General features: G+C 46.7%; 1 long non-coding RNA gene across 1 annotated transcript; it reads left to right on the top strand.

Moving 5' to 3' along the window:
• Positions 1-15,242: 15,242 nt before the first annotated feature.
• On the top strand, positions 15,243-20,474 carry LOC128328450 (uncharacterized). Its single transcript, XR_008309227.1, has 3 exons — positions 15,243-15,417; positions 18,215-18,242; positions 20,340-20,474. It is a non-coding gene; the product is annotated as an uncharacterized LOC128328450 (long non-coding RNA).
• The last annotated feature ends 1,644 nt before the right edge of the window (positions 20,475-22,118 follow it).

Below are 22,118 nucleotides of genomic sequence, written 5' to 3'. Positions count from 1 at the left end.
TTAAGAACATCTGCAAAATGGTACTGTATTTTAGCAATATGTCAGCTACCTTTCAAGGATTTTGCCTTGTTTCTGATAAATAAAGAAGGCCCCCAGAAAGTCTATGGCAGTTGGTCAATAATAATTCATGATGTTAATAAAATAATACTTATTAGCTTGACATGTCAACATGTCCAGATGGGCTTTGCGTTGATGATGTTAATCCTGAGCTTGTAAAACATTCTCCTAAATGAGCAAAAACTAGGAAACGCAAGTTAATTATTTCTGTTAAATGATATATCTGCTTGCTAACTGCACTTTATCGGTGTCCCCCCCCCTTGCAACCCCATCACCAGGAGAGTTTTCCTAATGACTGTCTCATTAATCTACTCTTAGACAATAAAACTCTGCATATGTTTTTGGATTACGACCAATTTAAAATGAGAGTTATGACTTTGTTGCTGGGCTGGCTGTGTGGAAGTAGTGGTGTGGATGAAGATGCATTTTACTACCATGCTTCTGTCTGCCATTCTATTCCAAGAGTATTTCCATTCTCACATTATTTGTGGGAGGAGATCTGGTCTTGTGGTAGCAAGCATGAATTACCCCTTTTGCTAAGCAGTCCACCCTGGTTTGCATTTGTATGGGAGACTATGAAGTGATTCTCACGAGCAAGCAGAACCCGGCTGGGCTCCCTTAGGTTAAACCTACCTTCCCCGCAGACGATTTCCTCTCCTTCCATGGACGGGCGGATCGCCCGCCCAGACAAGCAGAAGTTCTCCCAGCAGCTCTGAGGCTCAGAGCCGCTGCACGTTGCCCCATCCCCTGGAGCTCTGATAATGCACTGCGTGAGTGTGCGGTGCATTATGGGGATCTGCAAGCAACTGTGCCTGACACACAAGCAAAAAACCAAAAAATGAGGTTAAGGGAACACTTGCTCCCTTAGCCTCCTTTTCAAGGGAGGCTACTTAGGTGGGGTTGCCGCCGGGATCAACCTGATCCCAGTGGTTCACATGCGTGTGCAAAACCAGGCTGGGCTCCCTTATTCTGGATTTGCACATGCATGTGAATAGTCCCTATGGCGCTACACACAATGGACCGGGTGTCACGATCTGCGAGCGCGCAGGGCATATTGGGGAGACCCCCGAGCCGGGAGGCGGCTTTTAAGCCTCCCGGCCGAGGGTCTACTCACGCGCCATGGCTACTCACGAGCAGATAGACCGGGTTTGCAGAGCGCTCGTTCCACAAACCCGGGCTACAGGAGCGGGTTAGCCGCTCCAGAACCACCGGGTTTGGCTGCGAGCCCAGTGGTTTTTACGATCACAAAAATCGGGCTAGGATTTTCCTAGCCTGATTTTTGTGATCGTAAGAGTAGCCCCAATAAGTGTGCGGAGCAAAAAGGGGTTCTAAGGGGAGAGCGGGCTTGACCTGCTTTCCCCACAGACAATCACACACCCCTCCTTGGGTAGGGGGATTGCCTGCCCAGACGTGGCAGCTTTGCTCCAGCGCTCCTGTGCCTGTCCGTGGCTGGCCTAGCAGTTCTGGGGGTCAAGCGAAGGGAAGCGCCGTTGAATGGTGCCCCATCCCTGGAGCCCCAGTAATGCACCGTGTGAGTGTGCAGCTGTGGCTGTCACACGACGGTTAAAATGAGGTTAGCAGATCACTCGCTCCGTCAACCTCATTTAAGGGGGAAGATGAGGGGATTCTAGCCCGCTTGTGCCTGATCGTCTGCTGCCACAGGAGCCACATGGCTCCTGGCAGCAAACCCTCCTAATTCCCCCTCTGCTTAACTGAGGTTAGTGGAGCAAGCGCTCCACTAACCCCGTCTTTTCGATTGTGTGTTGCTGTGGCACGGCTCCGCGACGCGGCAACACATGAAGAGACCCCCACTGTGAGGCTGAAATAAGCCTCCCCGCCCTGGGGGTCTCTCCAGGATGCCCCGTGCACTAGTGCTGGGCATCCTGGAATTTCCTGGGGTCACGTGGCCCCCCAATCCCTGCAGCTCCTGCCAGCTCCATCACAGAGCCAGCAGTCTTGTGAGCGGCTGATCCGGCCACCCAGGGCTGCTTTCCTGCTTGTCTGTGGAAACTCGCCTCGATATTTAGACGGGCTTGCTGCTGTGGAGCCAACTGGGCTTGCTTTGCTCATGAGAATCGCCTCTCTGGGTCTAATCAAGTTGACAGACTGTTGTTTTATTTCAGGGAGCTAAGCCATGATCTGAAACCAATATCTGAAGTTGGATTTTTTGTTCAAACCATCATCTTGTGTGATGTCTGAATCCACAATCATGGTTTACACTTGGTTTGTTTCAGTAGCTCTGCCCTCGCAGTGCTTTCAAAAAGAGAGAAACAAGCCTAAATCATGGGAGGTAAGAAGAAGGGACAGGATGCAAAGAGGCCATGATATCGTGCAACAAATATTTGGTCACTGTCTGTGGCTCCAATCCAAGCTTGTTAAAGAAACTTTAGTTAAAATAAACCACAGTTCTGCATGATGTCTGAATCTGCCTGTAATGTTTGAAAAGTAACATAAAGAATCTGTTTTGGGTCACTGTGGGCCAGTTCAAACATCACACCATTAAAGCACTGTGATTCCACACAATGTCCCCAAAACTTGGGAGTGTGCTTTCCCCCACCCTCCTCTACTGGGGCAAAAGCTACCTTCCCCTCAGACGAGCACCCTAAGTTGGTGGGGAGCGAGGACCGTGCTCCCACATGATCCATGCTGCTCCATGCAGCACAGAACTCCAGAGGCCAGGACACATCATTTTGGCCTCCACATATCCCATAATGCACAATGAGTGCAGTGCATTGGAGGATACCCCCAGTAGTTGGGTGCCCTGAGCAGCCTGAGCACATAAAGAATCCTGGCAGCTGGAGCTAAAGGTTAGGCTGGGCAGGAGCACTGGGATCAGCCCCACCCGCTCCTCCCAGTGCCTCACAGGTTGCCCTAGCCTGGGTTAGGCTGAGCATAAGAGCAGCCTTAAAGAATTCTATTTAGTCCCCTGCTAACTGGGCAAAGAGGCACCTTTTACCGTGGTGATTCTCTTTATTTAGCAGGGGGAGAGTAACTGGCCCTATCCACCCCCAGCACAGTACCTCCAGTGACAGTTGCTGGTGACTCTCTTGTGTATCTTGTGTGTTTTTTTTAGAATGTGAGCCCTTTGGGGACAGGGAACCATCTTATTTATTTATTATTTCTCTGTGTCAACCGCCCTGAGCCATTTTTGGAAGGGCGGTATAGAAATCGAATGAATTAATAATAACAACAACAATAATAATAATAAGCCAAAAAACAACTTGCTCAGGTATTAAAAGATGTCAATGCTGCACTTGCAGAAATAACAACCAATAATTTGCAAGAAACAAACCAACTAATGTACACAAGAGCTCGGATATAAGATCAGTGGACCTGTCAAAAAAGAAAGCAGTACATCACCTAAATGGAAGATTCGATTAGAAAATAAAATCTCCAGGCTTAGATCAGATGCCAGTAAACTGAAAGATATGAAAGACAAGAAGCTGAAGAATGAAAACACCAAACAGTATCTGATCCAAAAATACCACCTCGATTCAAGGAAAATTAGAGAAGTCCTGGAAATAATAAAGCAGCAAATAACAGCAGTGTCAAAGAAGATGAGCAGATATGAAGCCAGAACTACACAACACAGGCAGAATCTCCAATTCCAGTCGAATCAGAGACGTTTCTACCAAAGCATAGAAGGAGAAACTACAAGAAACATAGAAACACCAAATAAAGAACAAACAGTGCAATTCTGGGGAAAATTATGGGACAATCCAATAGATTATAATAAAAAAGCAGGCTGGGTGAAAGAGGTCAAAAAATGTAACCAACAAATGCAAGATCTAATAATAACACCAGAATTAATAAGTGAAAGAGCAAAGAAAATTAAAAATTGGACTGCTCCAGGCGACGATGAACTGCATGGCTTTTGGGTTAAACACCTAACAATCCTTCACAAACAACTATCAAAACAGTTCAATCACATTTTGCAAGGCGGTGATGTTGAACAATGGCTAACACCTGGGAAAACTCATCTCATCATGAAAGACCCAGCCAAAGGTGCAGTTCCAAGTAATTATAGACCGATAACCTGCCTGCCAAACATGTTCAAATTATTAACTGGAATAATAGCAGATGAAGTGATGCAACACTTATTAACTAACAAACAGCTTCCAATTGAACAGAAAGGAAATTGCCCGAACACCAGAGGAACAAAAGACCAGCTGCTGATTGACAAAATGATTTTAGAAAATTGCAAGAGAAGAAAAACCAATCTAAGTGTTGCATAGATTGACTACAAGAAAGCCTTCGATTCATTGCCTCACACATGGATACTAAAATGTTTAGAAACAACTGGTGTCAGCAAAAACATTCAGATATTTATTTAAAAAGCAATGAGCATGTGGAGTACACAGTTAACAATCAATGGCGAGACACTTGGACAGGTTACCATTAGAAGAGGCATTTTCCAAGGGGACTCACTAGCCCCTCTGTTGTTTGTAATTGCCATGACCCCACTTTCACAAATACTAAACAAAACAGGCCTCGGATACCAAACATCTAAAACATCCAGTAAAATCAACCATCTGCTGTACATGGACGATCTGAAGTTGTATGGAAAGTCCCAGTCAGAAATCGAATCACTGCTAAACACTGTCTGTATATTCAGTAGCGATATAGCAATGGAGTTTGGACTAGACAAGTGTGCTGCATTAATAATGAACAGAGGGAAAATAAGAAAAACAGAAGGAATAGAACTGCCCAATAGAAGTAAGTTCAAGAACCTGGAAGAGAAAGAACCTTACAAATACTTGGGCATTCTCCAGGCTGATAACATCACACACACTGAAGCTAAAAGAAAAATGGGAAGTGAATACATCAGGAGAGTTAGAAAAATCCTCAAGTCCAAAATCAATGGTGGGAACACCATACAAGCCATCAACACCCGGGCTATACCTGTTATCAGATACACTGCAGGAATAATAGACTGGACCCAGGCAGAGCTAGAGATGCTAGATCATAAGACCAGGAAAATCATGACCATCAATCATGCTCTGCACCCCCGCAGCGATGTCGATAGGCTATACCTATTGACATCGAAAAAAGATGACTGTGGGGAGACATGATAGAGGTCTATAAAATCATGCATGGTGTGGAGAAAGTGGATAGAGAGAAAATCCTCTCCCTCTCACATAACACTAGAACCAGGGATCATCCCATGAAATTGATTGCCAGGAAATCTAGGACTAACAAGTGGAAGTACTTTTTCACACAATGCATAATCAACTTGTGGAATTCTCTGCCACGAGATGTGGTGACAGCCAACAACCTGGATGGCTTTAAGAGGGGTTTGGATAACTTCATGGAGGAGAGGACTATCAACAGCTACTAGCCTCAAAGGCAGGATGCCTCTGAGTAGCAGTTGCAGGGGAGTAATAGCAGGAGAGTGGGCATGCCCTCAACTCCTGCCTGTAGGCTCCCAGAGGCATCTGGTGGGCCACTGTGCAAAACAGGATGCTGGACTAGATGGGCCTTGGGCCTGATCCAGCAGGGTTGTTCTTATGTTGTTACACGCAATGATGAAACTGAGGATTCAGATTTGGAACTCCCAGTCTGAACTCTCGGGCTGTAGTGAGTTTCATCACTGCAGCCTGAGGTTCCAGGCAGCCCGCAGTACATCTGAATTTGGAACCGCAGGGTGCTTCCCCTGGCACCAGAACTGAAGGCCCACTGGAACCGCAGCTCCACGATACATCTGAAGGTGGCCTTCATCAATGCATAGAACATACTTCTGCAATAGAGCTGTCAAACTCCCAGTTTTAAATATTTTCTCCCACTCTATGTAGACTTCTAAATGTTGCGGAATGTGTCTCTAGGCAGCAGAGTATGTATGCAGACCAGGAAAGTGCACAAGTGCATGTTGTGGTGCATGTTACATGGCAAAAATCACACTCTCATACCATTGTGCAGTTCTGAATTTTTTTCCTGAAAAAAGTCCTGTCCTAGGGCCTGTTCAGACAAGCACACACAATAAGGTCAGGACCAGAGTGCAGAGTGCCGCTGCCCTGACATAACAGGAGGACACCCCAATGCTCTTGAGGCATCCCTTAAACCCTGTTTAAACAGGGTTTGGGAGCGTGTGCGATGGACAATTCAAATGAATGCTCCCTTCACAATTAAGTGATGCTCCAACCGCATGTTGGGACATCCTCCTGTCAGTTCAGGGCAGGCATGCACTCAGTGTATCCCCAACCTTATCATGTCTGCTAGATGTTGTTCCTCATATTTGGCCCCCATTCTGACATCTAACTGCTACTCTGCCACATTTGCCTTATTTAAATGGCGCCCTGTTTTTGAGCCTGTTTTTCCGTCAGCCAGCCCCACATATTTTGGCAATTGGTACAATCACAGGGGATGAATGCTCTTAGTGATTTTTGGCAGTGTTCCCCACCGCCCAAGATGGAAAGTCGATGATGGCATTGCTACACTTACAGCTAACTTTCTCTATGTTATTATATTACCGCCAAATGATTAGGGTACAATTGCAGTCATATTTGCACAGAGGTGAGGGTTAAGGTAACAATGAACACATTGTTTTACTCTCTCCATGGAGTCATCTTTGGAGGGCATTCCTGCCAATTTTCATTTCCATTCTTCTGACAACTGCAATAAAGTGTTTATAGTAGTTTTTATGTTTTTAAAATGTTTTAAAACTTTTAAACACCCGTGCACGTTGGTCCACTGCAGGCCTGATGGTCAGGACGATAATTGCATAACACACTGAAAGCTGAAAGCAATGCAATGCTATTGCCTCTTTTCCATCACTAGGGGTATAGACCTTGTCAACCATCATAATGCACATTTGTCCCCACTGATGGTAATGACCACCCTAGCTGGCTCATGTACTAAACTTTAAGAGAGTGACCACTTTATCATGTGCTACTGTGCAACTGCGGTCCTAAGCTGCCCACAGCAGACCAATTCAGCTGAGCTTTAAGTTGCTGTATCTAAAGAAGTGTTAACTTGAAGCATCATGTTACATCATCTGCGGATTTGGCCCACAGAATACCTTCAAGGAGCTCCAGTTTCCTAAAGCTGTAATTTAGTGACAAAGCTAATGCTTCTCACTGTGGAACATGCTATTTCTGTAAAACATGCCATATTGGAGTAATAACTTACAATAGCTGAATTAGAGGTGGGGGGGGGAGCGTTCTCCACTTAATCTGCTAAAACCCACTGCAGTGATATGCTTTGACATGCCCTTCTCAATAATGTATGGAGACTGACGGCCAGGCTGGATGCTTTTGTGAATGGCTTTGCTCGCTCTCACGGATTAGAACCAACCAGACCAATTTTAATCTTTTCACTATCTGACGGTACTTACAGTTTTAATGTTGTACCACGAGTGCTCCAAGAACGTGCCTTGCTTAGAAGTGAGAAAACCCAACCTCAGATATCTGCTTTTGGGGAGACTGGAGCATCTGCGGAAATGTGCCTATCCCAGGGCTGTTTGAACAATGGGGAGGGGCCGTTGCTCAGTGGCAGAACACCTGCTTTGCATCTAGAAGGTCCTCAGTGTTCAATCTCTGCATCTCCAGGTAGGGCTGAGAGAGAGCCCTTTAAAGCCCTACATGGCTTGGTACAAGGTTATCTGGAAGAATGACGCTCTTCTCACAATTGGTGAGCAGAACCTCCGGCGGGTCTGTGAAGAGAGTGGGTTAACTTACCCCTCCTGCAGACGGTTGCTGAGCCGTCCCTGGGTGGCTGATTGGCTGCCCACATGATTACTGACTCCTTCACGGAGCTGGTTGGGCCAGCAGAAATCGGGCCCCCGGAAGTCACAGGATGACCCATGTGAGTGCGTGGGGCATCCTGGGGAGACCCCCGGGACCGAGAGGCTTGTTTGGGCCACCTGGCGGGAGTCTCTTTGTGTGTCACTGTGATGTGGAGCTGCACCGTGGTGGCACGCGATCAGAAAACCCAGTTAGCAGAGAACTTGCTCCGCTGACCTGGGTTAAGGGGAAGGCGACTTTGGTGGGCTAGCCGCCAGAGAACCACTGGGCTTGCCTGCGGGCCTGGTGGTTCTCACGATGGGGAAAAACTGGGCTCTGCTCCTTTAGCCCGGTTTCCCCTCATTGTAAGAATAGCCTCAGTGCCTTATTCCATGAGGTCACAAACACAAACATAAACTCTGTTCTACCTGGGTTTAGGAGCTGTATGTGCTCCCAGTTTTTGGTTGTGTAGAAGCAAGGTAAGAGGAAAACCTGGGTAAAAGTGATTACATTGCTTCCACACAACTGAAAATTGGAAGCACACACAGCTCCCAAACCCAGGTAGAACACTATTTTTGACTGTGTGAAGGACCTCACTTTTTGATTGTGTGAATGCCTTCCATACATGAGATGCTCTTCAGTGGCCCTGCTCCAAGTACCTCTGCCAAATGAAATGAGGCGGGTGGCTTTCAGTGCTGGCACCGCATTTATGGCATAACTTCCCCATGAGGTTTGCCTGGCACCTTCGTTATGGTCCTTTAAGAACCAGGAGAAGACCTTGTGGCTATCCACATGATTGAAGAAAATCAGGCTAGCCTTTGCTAGCCTGATTTTCTTCAGTCGTGAGAACCACAGGCCTCGGCTGCGAGCCTGGTGCTTCTTGAGCGGCTAACCCGCTCAAGTAGCCCGCCCCTTAGCCTGGGTTTGCGGAGCGAGTGCTCCGCAAACCTGGGCTATCGGATTGTGAGTAACCATGGCACGGCTCCGCGCCATGGCTACTCACGAGGAGACCCCTGGAGGGGAGGCGAAAAGCCGGCTCCCGGCTCCGGGGGTCTCGCCAGCATGCCCTGCGCACTTGTGCAGGGCATGCTGGAGCTTGCAGGGGCCAATCGCCCCCCGCTCCCCCCAGTCCCCGCCAGCTCCGTTACGGAGCCGGCAATCGTGTAGGCAGCCGATCTGGCTGCCCAGTGCTCCCTCCCCACTCGTGTGTGGGGAGAGCAGGCTTAGCCCGCTCTCCCCGCTCACCCCACCAAACCGGATCTCACTGATCATGAGACCCGGCTCCTTGTTATTCACCCAGCCTCTTAAAGCTTTTAAAAGTTTAATGTTTTGAGGTTCTCAGTCTTGATGTCTCAAAGTTTTAATTTTTATGTCCTTTAATAACAACAACAACAACAATGGTTCCAAGGCGGCTAGCCTGCCTAATTCTCCCTCCCCTTATAGGAGGGTAATGCAGTGAGCAGCACTCCGTTAACCTTGTTTTTTTGCTTGTGTGCCGTGGCGGCATGTGTAGACCCCCGACTGGGAGGCTACAAGCAGTCTCCTGGTGTCAGGGGTCCCCCCAGAATGCCCCGTGTACTCACGTGGGACATCCTGGGACTTCTGGGGGCTGGGCGGCCCCTGACCTCCCAGCCCCCGACAGCTGTGTGACAGAGCCGGTAGTCGTGTGGGTGGGCGATCCGGCTGCCCAGTGCTAGGGGTTTGATCGTCTGCAGGGATCGTCTGCCCACCAAACCCTGCCTGGCGCTTCACACAGGTTGTGTGAAGTGCCTCTCTGGCTTTTTTCCTGTCCACCAAGAGTTGTTTTCCCCCCGTCCACCATTGCTTCCTTTCAATGTCATCCAGCGGGGCTTTTCCAGGAGGTGCAGGGCCTCTTGAAATCTGGGCAAGATGTATTAGAACCCTTGGTAGCACGCTGTGACACATTTGCACAGTACTTTGAGGGTAAAGTCGCTTACATTTGCCATGACTTGGACTCTACAGTTGATGCAGGGTCATTGGAAGAGGTGTCCAGAGTAATACCTGGTCCAGTTTTGCTGGAGGAGTTTCAATTTATGTTGTAAACTGCCCAGAGACATGAGTTTGGGCGGTATAGAAATATGTTTGCCCGTGTTTAGGGAGGAGGAATTCTCTTATTAACCTTCCCACCCTGTCACACTAAATTATAGGCACGGGCATTGCCTCCGAGTTGGGGGAGGAGGGAAGTATAATCACTCCACTCCTACGCCTATCAGTGGGAACAAAAGTCTGAGCTCCTCTCTGGGAGTCCACCAGACCGACAAACCCCATCCCTGCTGATCCTCTCATCTTTGGCAGTCCCTGCCTTAAATAAAGCCCTACGTTTAGGACACTCTTCCCCATTTCCAGCTTGGTCCTTTCCCCGCAGCCAGGCAAGTTGATTGGCCACCCAATCCCTGGCCTCCCAGGGGGCCTTTTTCTCCAACTCCATCCCCTTCACCAGCATTTCCACACAAGGCTGCAGCTGTGGAGCTGATATCATCGCTCTTCCATCTGCACAATTCTCCTGCTTCCTGGGCTGCACCCACCCACCCCCCAGCAAGTGTTGCCCGCCTCTCTGAGCCCCTCCTGACTTCTGAAAAGTAATTACTGGGGTTGTCCTGGCGACGGGAGCCCTCTGCTTCCCTTGGCACACTGCTATTTGACTGGGTAAACAACCCTGTCTCATGGAGGAGGGTAGGAAACCCTGAAAATGTTAAATAAAATAAATAAATAAATAATTGGTGCCCGAGGATGTGGACAAGGTTTTCAGTCAAGTTTGGTGAACCACATGCATGCCTGACCCTTGCCCTTCATGGCTTATTAAATCTAGTTGGGAGAGAATTTTTAGCTGGGTCCAGCAGGTTCTAAATGCTTCATTGAGAGAAGGAGCGGTCCTAGCCCCACTGAAAGCAGTTTTATTCAACCACTACTAAAGAAACCCAGTCTGGACCCAGAGGATGTAAACAACTATAAGCCTGTGGCCAATAGTCTCTTCGTGGGCACGGTACTTGAGCGTGTAGTGGCTGACTAGCTCCAGACACTCTCAGAGGAAATTTATTATCTAGATCCATTTCAATCTGGCTTCAGACCTGGCTTTGGACAGAAGCTGCTTTGGTCGTCCTGTGGGATGAGCTGTGCAGAGAGAGAGAGATGGGAGTGTAACCCTGTTAATTCTCTTGGATCTATTAGCCGCTTATACCATAGACTCATACCATATATCCTTTTGGATAGGCTGCTGAATTGGGTGTGGGAGGCACTGTGTGGAGGTGGTTCTGCTTCTACCTCGAGGCCCATTTCCAAAAGGTGGTGCTGGGGGATTTTTGCTCAACTCGTTGGCAGTTATGCTTTGGGGTTCTGCAGGATTCCATTCTTTCTCCCAAGCTGTTTAACATCTATGTGAAACCACTGGGAGAGGTCATCTAGAGATTTGGCCTGGGGTGTCATTGGTATGTGGATGACACTCAGTTGTATCTCTCTTTTTCATCAGACGCAGGTGAGGTGGTGACTGTCCTGAATCAGTGCCTGGATGCGGTAATGGGCTGGATGAAGGTGAACAAGTTGAGACTCAATCCAGACAAGACAGAAGTCCTGTTGGTCGGTGGTTCCTCTGCCCTGGTGAATGATGTTCAGCCTGTTTTAGATGGGGTTGCACTCCCCCTGAAGGGCCAGGTTCGCAGGTTGGGGGTGCTCATCGATCCAGCACTGTCGCTGGAGGCTCAACTGGACTCTGGCTCGGAGTGCCTTTTATCAGCTTCAGCTGATACTCAAACTGCAACCTTACCTGGATAGAGATAGCCTGGCCACAGTTACTCATGCTCTGGTAACCTCTCACTTAGATTACTGCAATGCGTTGTACGTGGGGCCGGAAACTGCAGCTGGTACAAAATAGGGCTGCAAATTATGAACTGGGACTGGATGTTTTGATCATATTATGCCAGTGCTTCATCATCTGCACTGGCTCCCAGTTTGTTTCCGGGCACAATCCAAAGTGTTGTTTTTCACCCTTTTAAGCCCTAAATGGCTTGGGACCGGGTTACCTGAGAGAGCGCCTTGCCCCATATGTTCCAACTCGGACCTTGAGGTCTTCTTCAGAGGCCCTGTTCCGAGTGCCCCTGCCAAAGGAGGTGAGGTGGGTGGCTACTAGGGAGAGGGCCTTTTTGGTGGTTGCACCCCGTTGATGGAATAGCTTCACCAGTGAGGCTCGCCTGGTTTCATCACTTTATTCTTTCCGATGCCAAGTAAAGACCTTTTTCTTCACTCAGGCCTTTTAAAGTTTGATTTTTTAAATTTGATTTTTAAAACTGACTTGAAAGGGTTTTAAAGTTGTTTTGTATTTTTTTTGTGTGTGTTATTATTTAATGTGTTGTGTGTTTTTATTGTATGTTATAGTCATCTGTTGTGAGCCACCCAGAGATCAATTTATTATGGGGTGGCTAACAAATAAAGTTGTCATTATTATTTATTATTATTTTATTAAAGCTTTGCTCAGTAACAAAATGAGGGAGTACAACAGGCCTCGGAACTATGTAGGAGGAATACATGGGATTGGTTCTCCTGGACCACTTGACTCCCAGGACCAGGAAGATTCCTGCCTGTGATGTTTATATTCTGGCCCACACCCTCCTTCTCTGAACATCAGCCTGGATGACACAGGAATGAGGGAACTGGTGCTCATCCCTTTATGGGCTATCATATAGCTACTAGAGTGGGCACCTGACAATCTAGGCAGCTTGTTCCATTGCTGAACTTTTCTTTATTAGTTTTCTCCAGACTTTAACCTAAACCTATCTTCCTGTTATGCAAACTCATTTTGGGGAGGGCAGAAGCTCTGAGACATGGACAGAGTTGCCCTGTCTAGAAGGATGTCCCCATTTGGTTCAATGAAAGGGAGATGATCTGCATAGACAAAGGTAAGCAAACACTGAAGCTTTTCTCACGACCACGAGAAATCAGGCTAAGAGAGCCTAGCCCAATTTCTCCTGGCCGTCTGCTGCCATGGGAACTGCGCGGCTCCCGGCAGCAAACCACCAAAAGTACCCCTCCCCTTAAATGAGGTTAGCAGAGCTAGTGTTCCGCTAACCCTGTTTGATTGCTCGTGTGCTGCCACAGCATGGTGCCACGCTGTGGCAACACACAAGGAGACCCCCGCTGGGAGGCTGTAAGCAGCCCCCCGGGCTCAGGGGTCTCTCCAGGATGCCCCGCGCACTTGTGCGGGGCATCCTAGTACTTTTGGGGGCCTTGTGGCCCCCCGATCCCTGCAGCCCCTGCCGACAGAGCTGGCAGTCGTGTGGGCTGCCAATCCAGACGACCCAGGGCTGCCAATCCGGCTGCCCCAGGGCTGCCCTTTGATTATCTGCAGGGAGAGCGGGCTAAGCCCGCTCTCCCCGCAGACCCGACAGAAGCTCTTCTCACGGATTGTGAGCAGAGCTTCACTGAATGTCCCTTCCCACACACAAACTCTGTGTGCATCTTCATTCAAGCAGATCACAAGAGCAATGTGATGGCTGCTTCACATATTCCCATTTTTTGCTGCATAATGCAGATGCCTTTAAAAATGCAGGTGAGAAATATTCCTTTGGAAACCCATAATTCATCCAGAGAGACTTCTCAGGAAACTGAGGTTGGCTATGACTCCCTGTTGAGAATATATTCAGTGGCAAATTCAGGTTTGCGGTTGCATAATGTATAGGACTGTCATCAAACTGAAGCGGATTAATCATGTGAGTTTTAAGTTGATTAATTTGCAAAAATTTGCCTGTGTACCTGAGGGGTTGTGAAGCTCTGTCCATTGTCAGAGCACTGCAGGGAATGTCCGTGAACAACTCTGAAGGAAAATGAATATTTTGCTTTTATGCATGCATGTTTCACACAGGCACCATCTTAGAAGAGGTATTTCCTGATAGAGCAGGAGGAATGCCTCTTCTAAGGTGGCTTGAAGGAGAAATTCTACTTCTACGATGGTTTGAAGGAGGAATGCATCTTCTCATGGTTCAGAGACATGCCTCTTCTAAAGTGATTTGAAGGAAATATGCCTCTTCTAGGCAGAGGCGTATCTAGCTAAAACAGCGCCTAGGGCAAGCACTGAAATTGCGCCCCCGTCCAAACATCTGACACCCATCTTTCAGATAACTTTACCATAATATCTGCTCAAAAATACAAATCAAGCTTATTAATCTTTTAATATTTCAAAAACTATTTAGCAGTGGACGTAGCCAGACCAAAAATTCTGGAAAGCTACAAATTTCAGTATGCTGGGGCTCATGAAATACCCAAATACTATGTGGAGGTATACTTGGAAAACTAAATAGAAGTGCCTGTCTAATTCTCTACTATGCATTGTAGCATCACTATTACATAAATTTTAAAAATAAATGGAGTATATGTGTACAGTGACTTATATTATATTACATTTTAATTTTTTTTTAACCTGTAGCCCTTTTGGGGGGCTTCCTAAAGGCCATGGGTGGATCTGCAAAGGTTCCCCCTCCCCCCACCGGCCTCTTAATTCACTGCTGTAGCCCATCTCGGGCTGAGGGCCTCGTAGCCACCACTTCAGCATGTGCGGTGTCCATTTTTAAAATCGTTTTTTAAAAAATGGCTGCCTTAAACAAAATGGCCATCGTGCATGCTCAATTGGCCTCTGAGAGGCCTGGCATGGCCTAGGACCTCGCAGAGGCCATTTGAGCATGCACGATGGCCATTTTGTTTTCGGTGGCCATTTAATTTTTTTTTTCCATTTAAAAAAATGACACCCCCTTCAAGTGGCGCCTGGAGCACGTGCCCTGCCTGCCCTACCCTAGACATGCCCCTGCTTCTAGGGTGGTCAGAAGGAAAATGAATACTTTGCTTTTATGCATGAATGTTTACATCTTAGGAGAGGTATTCCCTCTCAATTGACAGAGGAGGAGGAAGAATGTCTTTTCTAAGATGATTTGAAGGAGGAATGCCTATTCTAAGATGACACCTGCCAATCATGGTTTTTTGTAAATACTTATACTGCTGCCCATTTGATCTGGCACACTATTTTGATAAATAAATAGGCCAGTTCACATGATTACTACCATCTCTGGTAAATGTTAAGCCCTAGATTAGTATGGTGCACACAGTCCCAATTTTTGGTTGTGTGAACCTGGAGTTTTCAGCAATGTCAGGTTGGCACCATACTAAACCAACATTTACCTGACATTGATTATCTAAGATGTACTCTGTGGCTATCAATGTTGGGTAAATGTGCTGACCCCAGATCACAGAGCATTTCCAGGTTCAAATGACAGGAAATCAGTGTGCATTAATTATTTTTAGGTAATCAGTCTAGCCAGTTTATTGACTAAATGTTTATTGACTGTCATGCTTCTCATGGGTGAAACAGCCCAATGTTATGGAAAGAGATTGAGAATTGAATTTGTTCAGTTCACCTCCTGCATTAAAAATTACCAGCTGTATATCCACTGACATTATATAGTACATTTTCCCTGACTTTATCTTTTCATGTATTACTTTTTATCACAGACATCTGTGTGCCAACAAGGCTGATAGAGGGGGGGAGAAACTTGATACATTTCCTTCCCAACGTTTATGTATTTGATTATCCTTGCAGGGACAAGAAAGAATGAGACCAAACTAAGTGCAAAAGGAAAATAAGGTATTAAAGACAGTTTTGTACTTTATTGCTATTAAAGCCAAGAGTATCGGCTCTGCAGGGTGTGATAGAAATATGACTAAATGCTCATCAGAAGAAGTCATCACAGCATCCAAAAGCCTTTTTAATATCCAATGTCTCATTTAAATGGACATCAAAAGACTTATTTTGAGTGCCCCAGTTCCTTTTAGAATTGTGACATATTAAAAGTTATTTTTAAAGAATGCATGCCGAAGACGAGCTAGAATCTTAAATATCCGAGCCGTTTTTTCCGGTGGTGATGTCTTCTCTTAGTGCTTCATGAAAGCTGAGGTGTTATTTAACTGGGCATTCCAAAGACAGGAAGCTTAAAACAAAACAAAACACAAATACATATATTTAGTATTTAATCATTCCAAGTAAGTGTAACTTTCCAGAGGTCAATGTGACACAATGAGACTGTTCGGTCAAGCTGCCCAACCCTGGCATGGGCAGCCCAACTTGGCTGCCCATGTGAAGCACCGTGATCGAGCCCAGTCCTGGTGGTGCCTCAGCCCAAGCCCAGGAATTTACCCCAGGCTTTAACCTGGGATGAATGGTGAGAGCCCTTAATCAGGGTCGTGTGTGTGAGCTGGGTGGCAAGAACATCCAGCTGAGGGAGGATTCCTCAATACACTGCGCTCCTCTGGTGTATTGAGGGATGCCAGATGACTTCCCCCTCCGGCTCCCTGCTCTGTCACTTGCAGCCGTGTGGTGCATGTTCCGTGCGAGTGGCAGAGCCTTGTAGATCATGTGGATTGTGTGCGGAGAGGCAGGTAAGAGCCTGCCTCCCTGCCTGTCTGCATTTTTGATCGTGTGCACAACCTTATTCTATGAATGGTGCAGTGACACCAAAGTACGAGTGCCTTAATTGGTAAAACATGGTAAATAATGTTGCTCTCTCATTCACCTGGATGGTAGAAGAGGCTGGTCCCTACCCTTTGGGTGAATATTTTCAACCGTGCTGGGAAACATTTTCTCTTTTTGGTGAGGGTTCAGCTCTCCTTGCAAAATTGTCCACTTACACATTTACATTGCCTTCAGTGGTGCTCACTTCACCTCCAGGACATCACCAGTCCAGTACTGGCCCAAGACTTGGTGCTGCCCCAGGCAAAGCTTGGCTGTGCCGTCCCCCACCCCCTTCGTTTGTGTGATCCCCACTTGCTCTCCTCGCTGCCTGCACTCACTGCTGCCGGCCCCATTGCCCGCCTGGTCACCTACTTGCTCTACTTGTTGCCTTTGCTTGCTGCTGAGCAGCTGGCCTGAATCGGCACATTATGATGACATAGCAGCAAGGTGCGGCAATGTGATTATAATGCATCACAGCAGGCTGGCCACGCGGAGGCAAGTCAACAGTGGCAGGAACGGTGGATGGAGGTGGCAAGGAGAACAAGTGGGCAGCTGAGTGGGCAACAGGGATAAGGAGCGCTCACTTGGTTGCCTGCCCACTTGCTCCGATGAGAGGTGCATGCACCTGCCAGGCAGGCACATAACCCAGACTGTCAGTGCCGCTCCTCGCTTGGCGCCCTAGGCAACCACCTAGTTTTCCTTTGGATGCGCAGGACCAGCACCAATATGATTGGTCGGTGCCCTTCCCCACTTGGCGCCCTAGTTTGCCAGTGGATGGGCCAGATCTGCACTAATCTGATTAGCTATGTGGTGCTGTGATATCATTTCATTGGTTGCATGATCCTCCTTCATTTACTTTTTGACCAGTCAGGAGGAAAGGGAAGGGAAGCAGTAGGTAGCTAAAAAGGGTGGGGGAAATGGCACTGAAGGAGCAATGGCAGATAGGGGAAAAACTAGTTCTGAACAGGACGGAAAGTCCATGTTCACTAAATGTTTTGGGGGAAATAAATGTTTTCCTCAACATATTGTGCCAGCTGCTGATTTGAGTGTGGAGATCTAGCTCAGTGACAGAGGGCATGTGTGGCATGCATGAGGTCTTGGGTTCAGTTCCCAGCATCTTTGATTCAGGGAGAAGAGCTGGTTTTGTGGTAGTGAGCATGAATTATCTCCTTTGCTAAGCAGGGAATGTCATGGCTTGCTTTTGGATGGGTGACTAAATGTGAGCACTGTCTGTTGTATGATATTCCCCTTAGGGGGTGAGGCCATAGCTAGTAGAGCATCTGCTTTGCATGCAGAAGGTCCTAGGTTCAATCTCTGGCAGCATCTCCAGGTAGGAGTGGGAGAGACTCCTGCCTGAAACCTTGATGAGCTGTTGCCAGTCTGTGTGGACAATACTGAGCTAGCTGGGCCAATGGTCTGACTCAGTATAAGGCTGCTTTTGAGATTCCTAGACTAACTTCAAGGTGATACTTGAAAGTCCTTTACAGGGTTATCCAAGGATTGCCTGCTTTTTGAGATCTGGGGATGACACAACTTGGCATTTTGGCCATCTATCTGGCTGGTGGCTACTGCTGAACTGCCTTTTTCGATGGTGGCTCTCAAGCTCTGGAATCAATAACCAAATTTGGTGTGATGGATCTTAGAGACTGGCCTTTTTAAAACTAGCTGTCAGGACTCCTTTTACTGCTCGTTCTCTGTTTTTCACCTGTCCCTTCTACAATGTTTTATTGTAGTTAGGTTTGGAACAGATGTCCTGGAATTTCTGAATTTCAAGTGAAATTGAAAGAGGATTTCAGAGTTCCTCCAAGGTGAAACTGAAATTGAAGACGATTTTACAGTTTCTCCCAAAGAGAAATATCAGAAAAACTTCTCAGGTGTTTCCTGCACATCCCTGGCTGTAGTTTTATTGGCAATTTTCATTTTCTTTCAACAGAAACCTGCTTTGAGAATAATGCTGAAAGGTGGGCTATACATTTGCCACAAATAAAGAATAATACACAGGTTGGATCCAAAGTAGCATGAGTGTTCCACTCATACAGCAGATCTTTCCCATGGTCTCCTGCCCAATGTGTCCATGAAAATTTCCTCTCGAGGGTGGGAGCTAGAATGGGATGGGATAAGGTGTGGGAATCTTAAAGGGAAGGTGGAATCAGCAGAATCTGAGCCATGTTTTACACATGCAGAACCTTTTACCCATACGAGACATCTTTGGATCCCATCTGACATTTCTGATTTCTATCCAGAATTGAAGCTGCATGATATTTTAACACAACTGTAATTAAAAATAATTTTGAAAGGTACAGTGTACTATATCGAGAGGTCCCAGTATTCTCCTGGTCCCCGGGGGTATTCCAGAACAGGTGATTGAGGACTGTGACCCTAAAGTGTTCATGAATGCAGTGGGTTGAGAGCCGAAAGACTGAACCGATTTATCTTCTTGAGTTTCCCACCAAAAACCATCCTTTGGAAAGAAGTCGCTGTAGCCAAGCATGACCATTAGATGTCACTGCTTCACTTGCTAAATGCACCACAAGCATGGTGCTTTTAGACAACATGTTATTAATTTATAATAAAAGGTCTCTGACAGCTTTATTCTGATGAATTATGAGAATCCAAAGCATAATTCCCAGCCTCTGGTGTATAAATTGTCATTGATTTTAATGTTCTTTGTAAAGTTGTGTCACGCAACAAATTTTCCTGCCAAGAGCTGTTAAACAGAGAGGCCTCCTTTGCTCTGAGTAGTACATCAAACTTCTTAAGAGGGATGAGCGGAACGGACGGATGGTTCTCCATAAACCATTGATGACAGAATACATAGCACCAATTCAAACCGCCACTGAGTGCATTTATTATATATATATTGTTTTGTATTTTATTTTTTTAAAAAAACAGACACAAAATGTTCAACACAGCTGTCAGGAATATCTGCAGGTAACAAGCTGGAAGGTTTCCTCACTGTTCAGTTTCCTTTTACTGACAAGTAATTGAAATTGTTGCAGGATTTGCTGGGAGAACAGCACCCTTTCCTTCTATTGTTGTCTTCCTTGATGTATGAGATTTGGTGCCCCATAAAGTCAGATTCCATATCCGACATTAAATAGAAAACTATTGTGAGGTCGACATTTCATCTGTTTCCCCTACTGGGCATTTTGTTCAAGAAAGTGTTGCAAGAAGTCCAAAGTGAAGAACGCAATTCTTCTCTCCGATGTGGAATTCTCGTTATTTTACTTATACATCATCTTGATTATAGCCCTGGCTCTCTCTGACTGTCACATGTGTCACTCAGGCTACATATATTTAAAATGGGGTTGGGTTTGTGTTTTTTTTGGTTCCCTTCTCTCCTGCTTACACATGTGAAGTGTGTACTCATCATGTATGGATTGGGAGCAGGTTTCAGGTTGGGGGCTTGGCAACTGCCCATCACAGCCCCTCTCATACCTGGATGGGCCTCATGAGTTTTGCTCTGCCACCTGAAAGCGATGTGAAGGTGTCTTCCCCATGAAGGCTATGGGCACAGAGGTGGTCTTGGGGGTCAAGAGTGGTCCCTGGGTTTTACAGCTGCCCAACCTGGGCTTTTAAAGTGTGCAACCAGATACAAAATGTTCAGTTTAAAAAAGTGCAGTCAAAAAAGAACATTTGTGCCATTCAAAAATTCAAGTCATGCAAAAGTTGGATTTTATAAGATTTGATAACAAGTGATTGATAACAATGAGAAAAGCAAAGTGACTAGTCCAGTTTCCTCTAGAAGCCATATCCTGAGCAAGTTGCCCATTTCTCCTCCCCTTCCAAAAGACACTTCCCTTAGCTTCCATTGCTGCTCATCATAGCTTCTTCGCCAATGAATAGCACACTCTTCTGCAATAGTGCTGTCCAGTTCCCAGTTCCAAAGATTTTCTTTCACTCTGTGTAGGCTTCTAAATGTCCTAGAATGTGACTCAAGCCACCAGAATATGTGTGCACAGACGAGGAAAATGCATAGGTGTGTTGTAGCAGCACACACTGTGTGCCCGAATTACACTCATATACCATTGTGGCACTTCTGAATTTTCTTTTTTTAGAAAGCCCTGTATCCAGTGATGTTAGCCCTGTTTGGGAATGCAGGTGTCTCCTTTGCCTAGTATATGAGTGAGGAAGCGACTTGATGGAGCAGATTCCCAATGCAGATCTCAACAAGTTTATGTTGATTTCGTAATGCCACCACTATATTTCAGAAGATGGTGTTAGTGCAAAAATTAGCATCCTGAGAAACAAACACTTTTCTTCCTTGTTTTAAAGACATGTTTCTATCCCTTAAACCTCTGAACATGAGACTGAAATAGGATTGTTGTGTCAATGGAATAAAATAAACTTTAGTTGATCAAATATCTGCTTTGAAATGAATCAATGAATTGATGAAATGTAAACATTCATGTTACGAAAGTATTAGTATAGTGCCTTTTTGGTATGGAATGGTAATCAGATCCTGGTAATCTATCCTGGTTAAATGCAGTCAAACCACATCAATATGACAAGGATTGCCCAGGAATTTTGGATAATCACAATCAGCTCTACAGGGCTCAGCGATCCTAGTGAACTCACTAGGTTAAAGCTGTGATTGTGAGAATGCAGCCATTAGTAAACATTAGAAGGCTTGAGTCCTAAATGTTTCGGAGGCCATTGTAGAGGCCTCAGAAATGTTTCGGCAGCCGAGGCCGTTTTGGCAGCAGCGGGGATGTTCCCTTGAGGGCAGGGGCGGGTGCACTCACTCCTCCTGCTGCATTTCCCCTGACGGCGCATCATTGTTTTGAAGTCCCTCAGGGCGGCAGTGTTCCTCCCTGCCGCCCCGTTGCCCTCATCCGCTGGAAGTGGCCGGAAGTACCAGCTGCTGCCTCCCCGAGGGGCTTCAAAACAACGGAGCACCGGTGGGGGAAATGCAGCAGGAGGGGTGAGTGCGCCCTCCCCCGCCCTTAAGGGAACACCCTCGCCACTGCCAAAATGTGGCGGAGCCGTTCTGGGCTCAAGCCGAAACATTAGTAACTCTTTAACTACGATTACCATGAACTATTCTGTAAGGGCAGTCTAGAAATCAATCAAACAAACAAACAAACAAACAAATTGTGTGAATGCAGCCAGAATCAGATCATTCATTCAGCTCCACCAGCCTCAAAGGCTATTCTCATGACTGACAGTTTGGGCATGCAGCCGGGTGGGGGGGGTGGCAGGCAGAGATGGACCTACCTTCTCCCGATGATCCTCCTTTGGGTGCATGGTTGTGCACCCACATGATCTGCACTGATCCTGGCAACGTGAATCACTGGAGACCAGGACAATGAGTTCTGGCTTTCGGGAATTCCAAAATGCACCATGTGATGCATGCAGTGAATTGGGGGATTCCCCCTGGAGACAGCTGCTGTGTGCAGTCCGAGCATACACACGACCCCAGCACTGTGCTTAAGGGCACACCTGCATGTGTAGTGGTTAGAGTGCTGGACTAGGACCAGGGAGACCTGAGTTCAAATCCCCATTCAGCCATGATACTAGCTGGGTGACTCTGGGTCAGTCACTTCTCTTTCAGCCTAACCTACTTCACAGGGTTGTTGTGTGGAGAAACTTCAGTATGTAGTACAGCGCTCTGAGCTCCTTGGAGGAAGAGCGGGATATAAAATGTAAAATAAATAATAATAATAATAATACCCATGAGGGCAGTGCTGGGATTCAGCTCGATCCTAGTGGTGCCCTTGCCTGGGTTTGGCTGCTCATGTGTATACCCTTTCAGATATTCAGATGTGTCCTGCTCCCTCAAAAGGCCTTGCTCCCCCACCTTGCTGCCCTTTACACCTGGAACTGCCTCCCAGAAC

Source organism: Hemicordylus capensis, chromosome 5, assembly GCF_027244095.1.
Source record: "Hemicordylus capensis ecotype Gifberg chromosome 5, rHemCap1.1.pri, whole genome shotgun sequence".
NCBI classification, from domain to species: Eukaryota; Metazoa; Chordata; class Lepidosauria; order Squamata; family Cordylidae; genus Hemicordylus; species Hemicordylus capensis.
The sequence above is the reverse complement of the archived record's forward strand: the minus strand, read 5'-3'. Positions and strand labels throughout refer to the sequence as shown.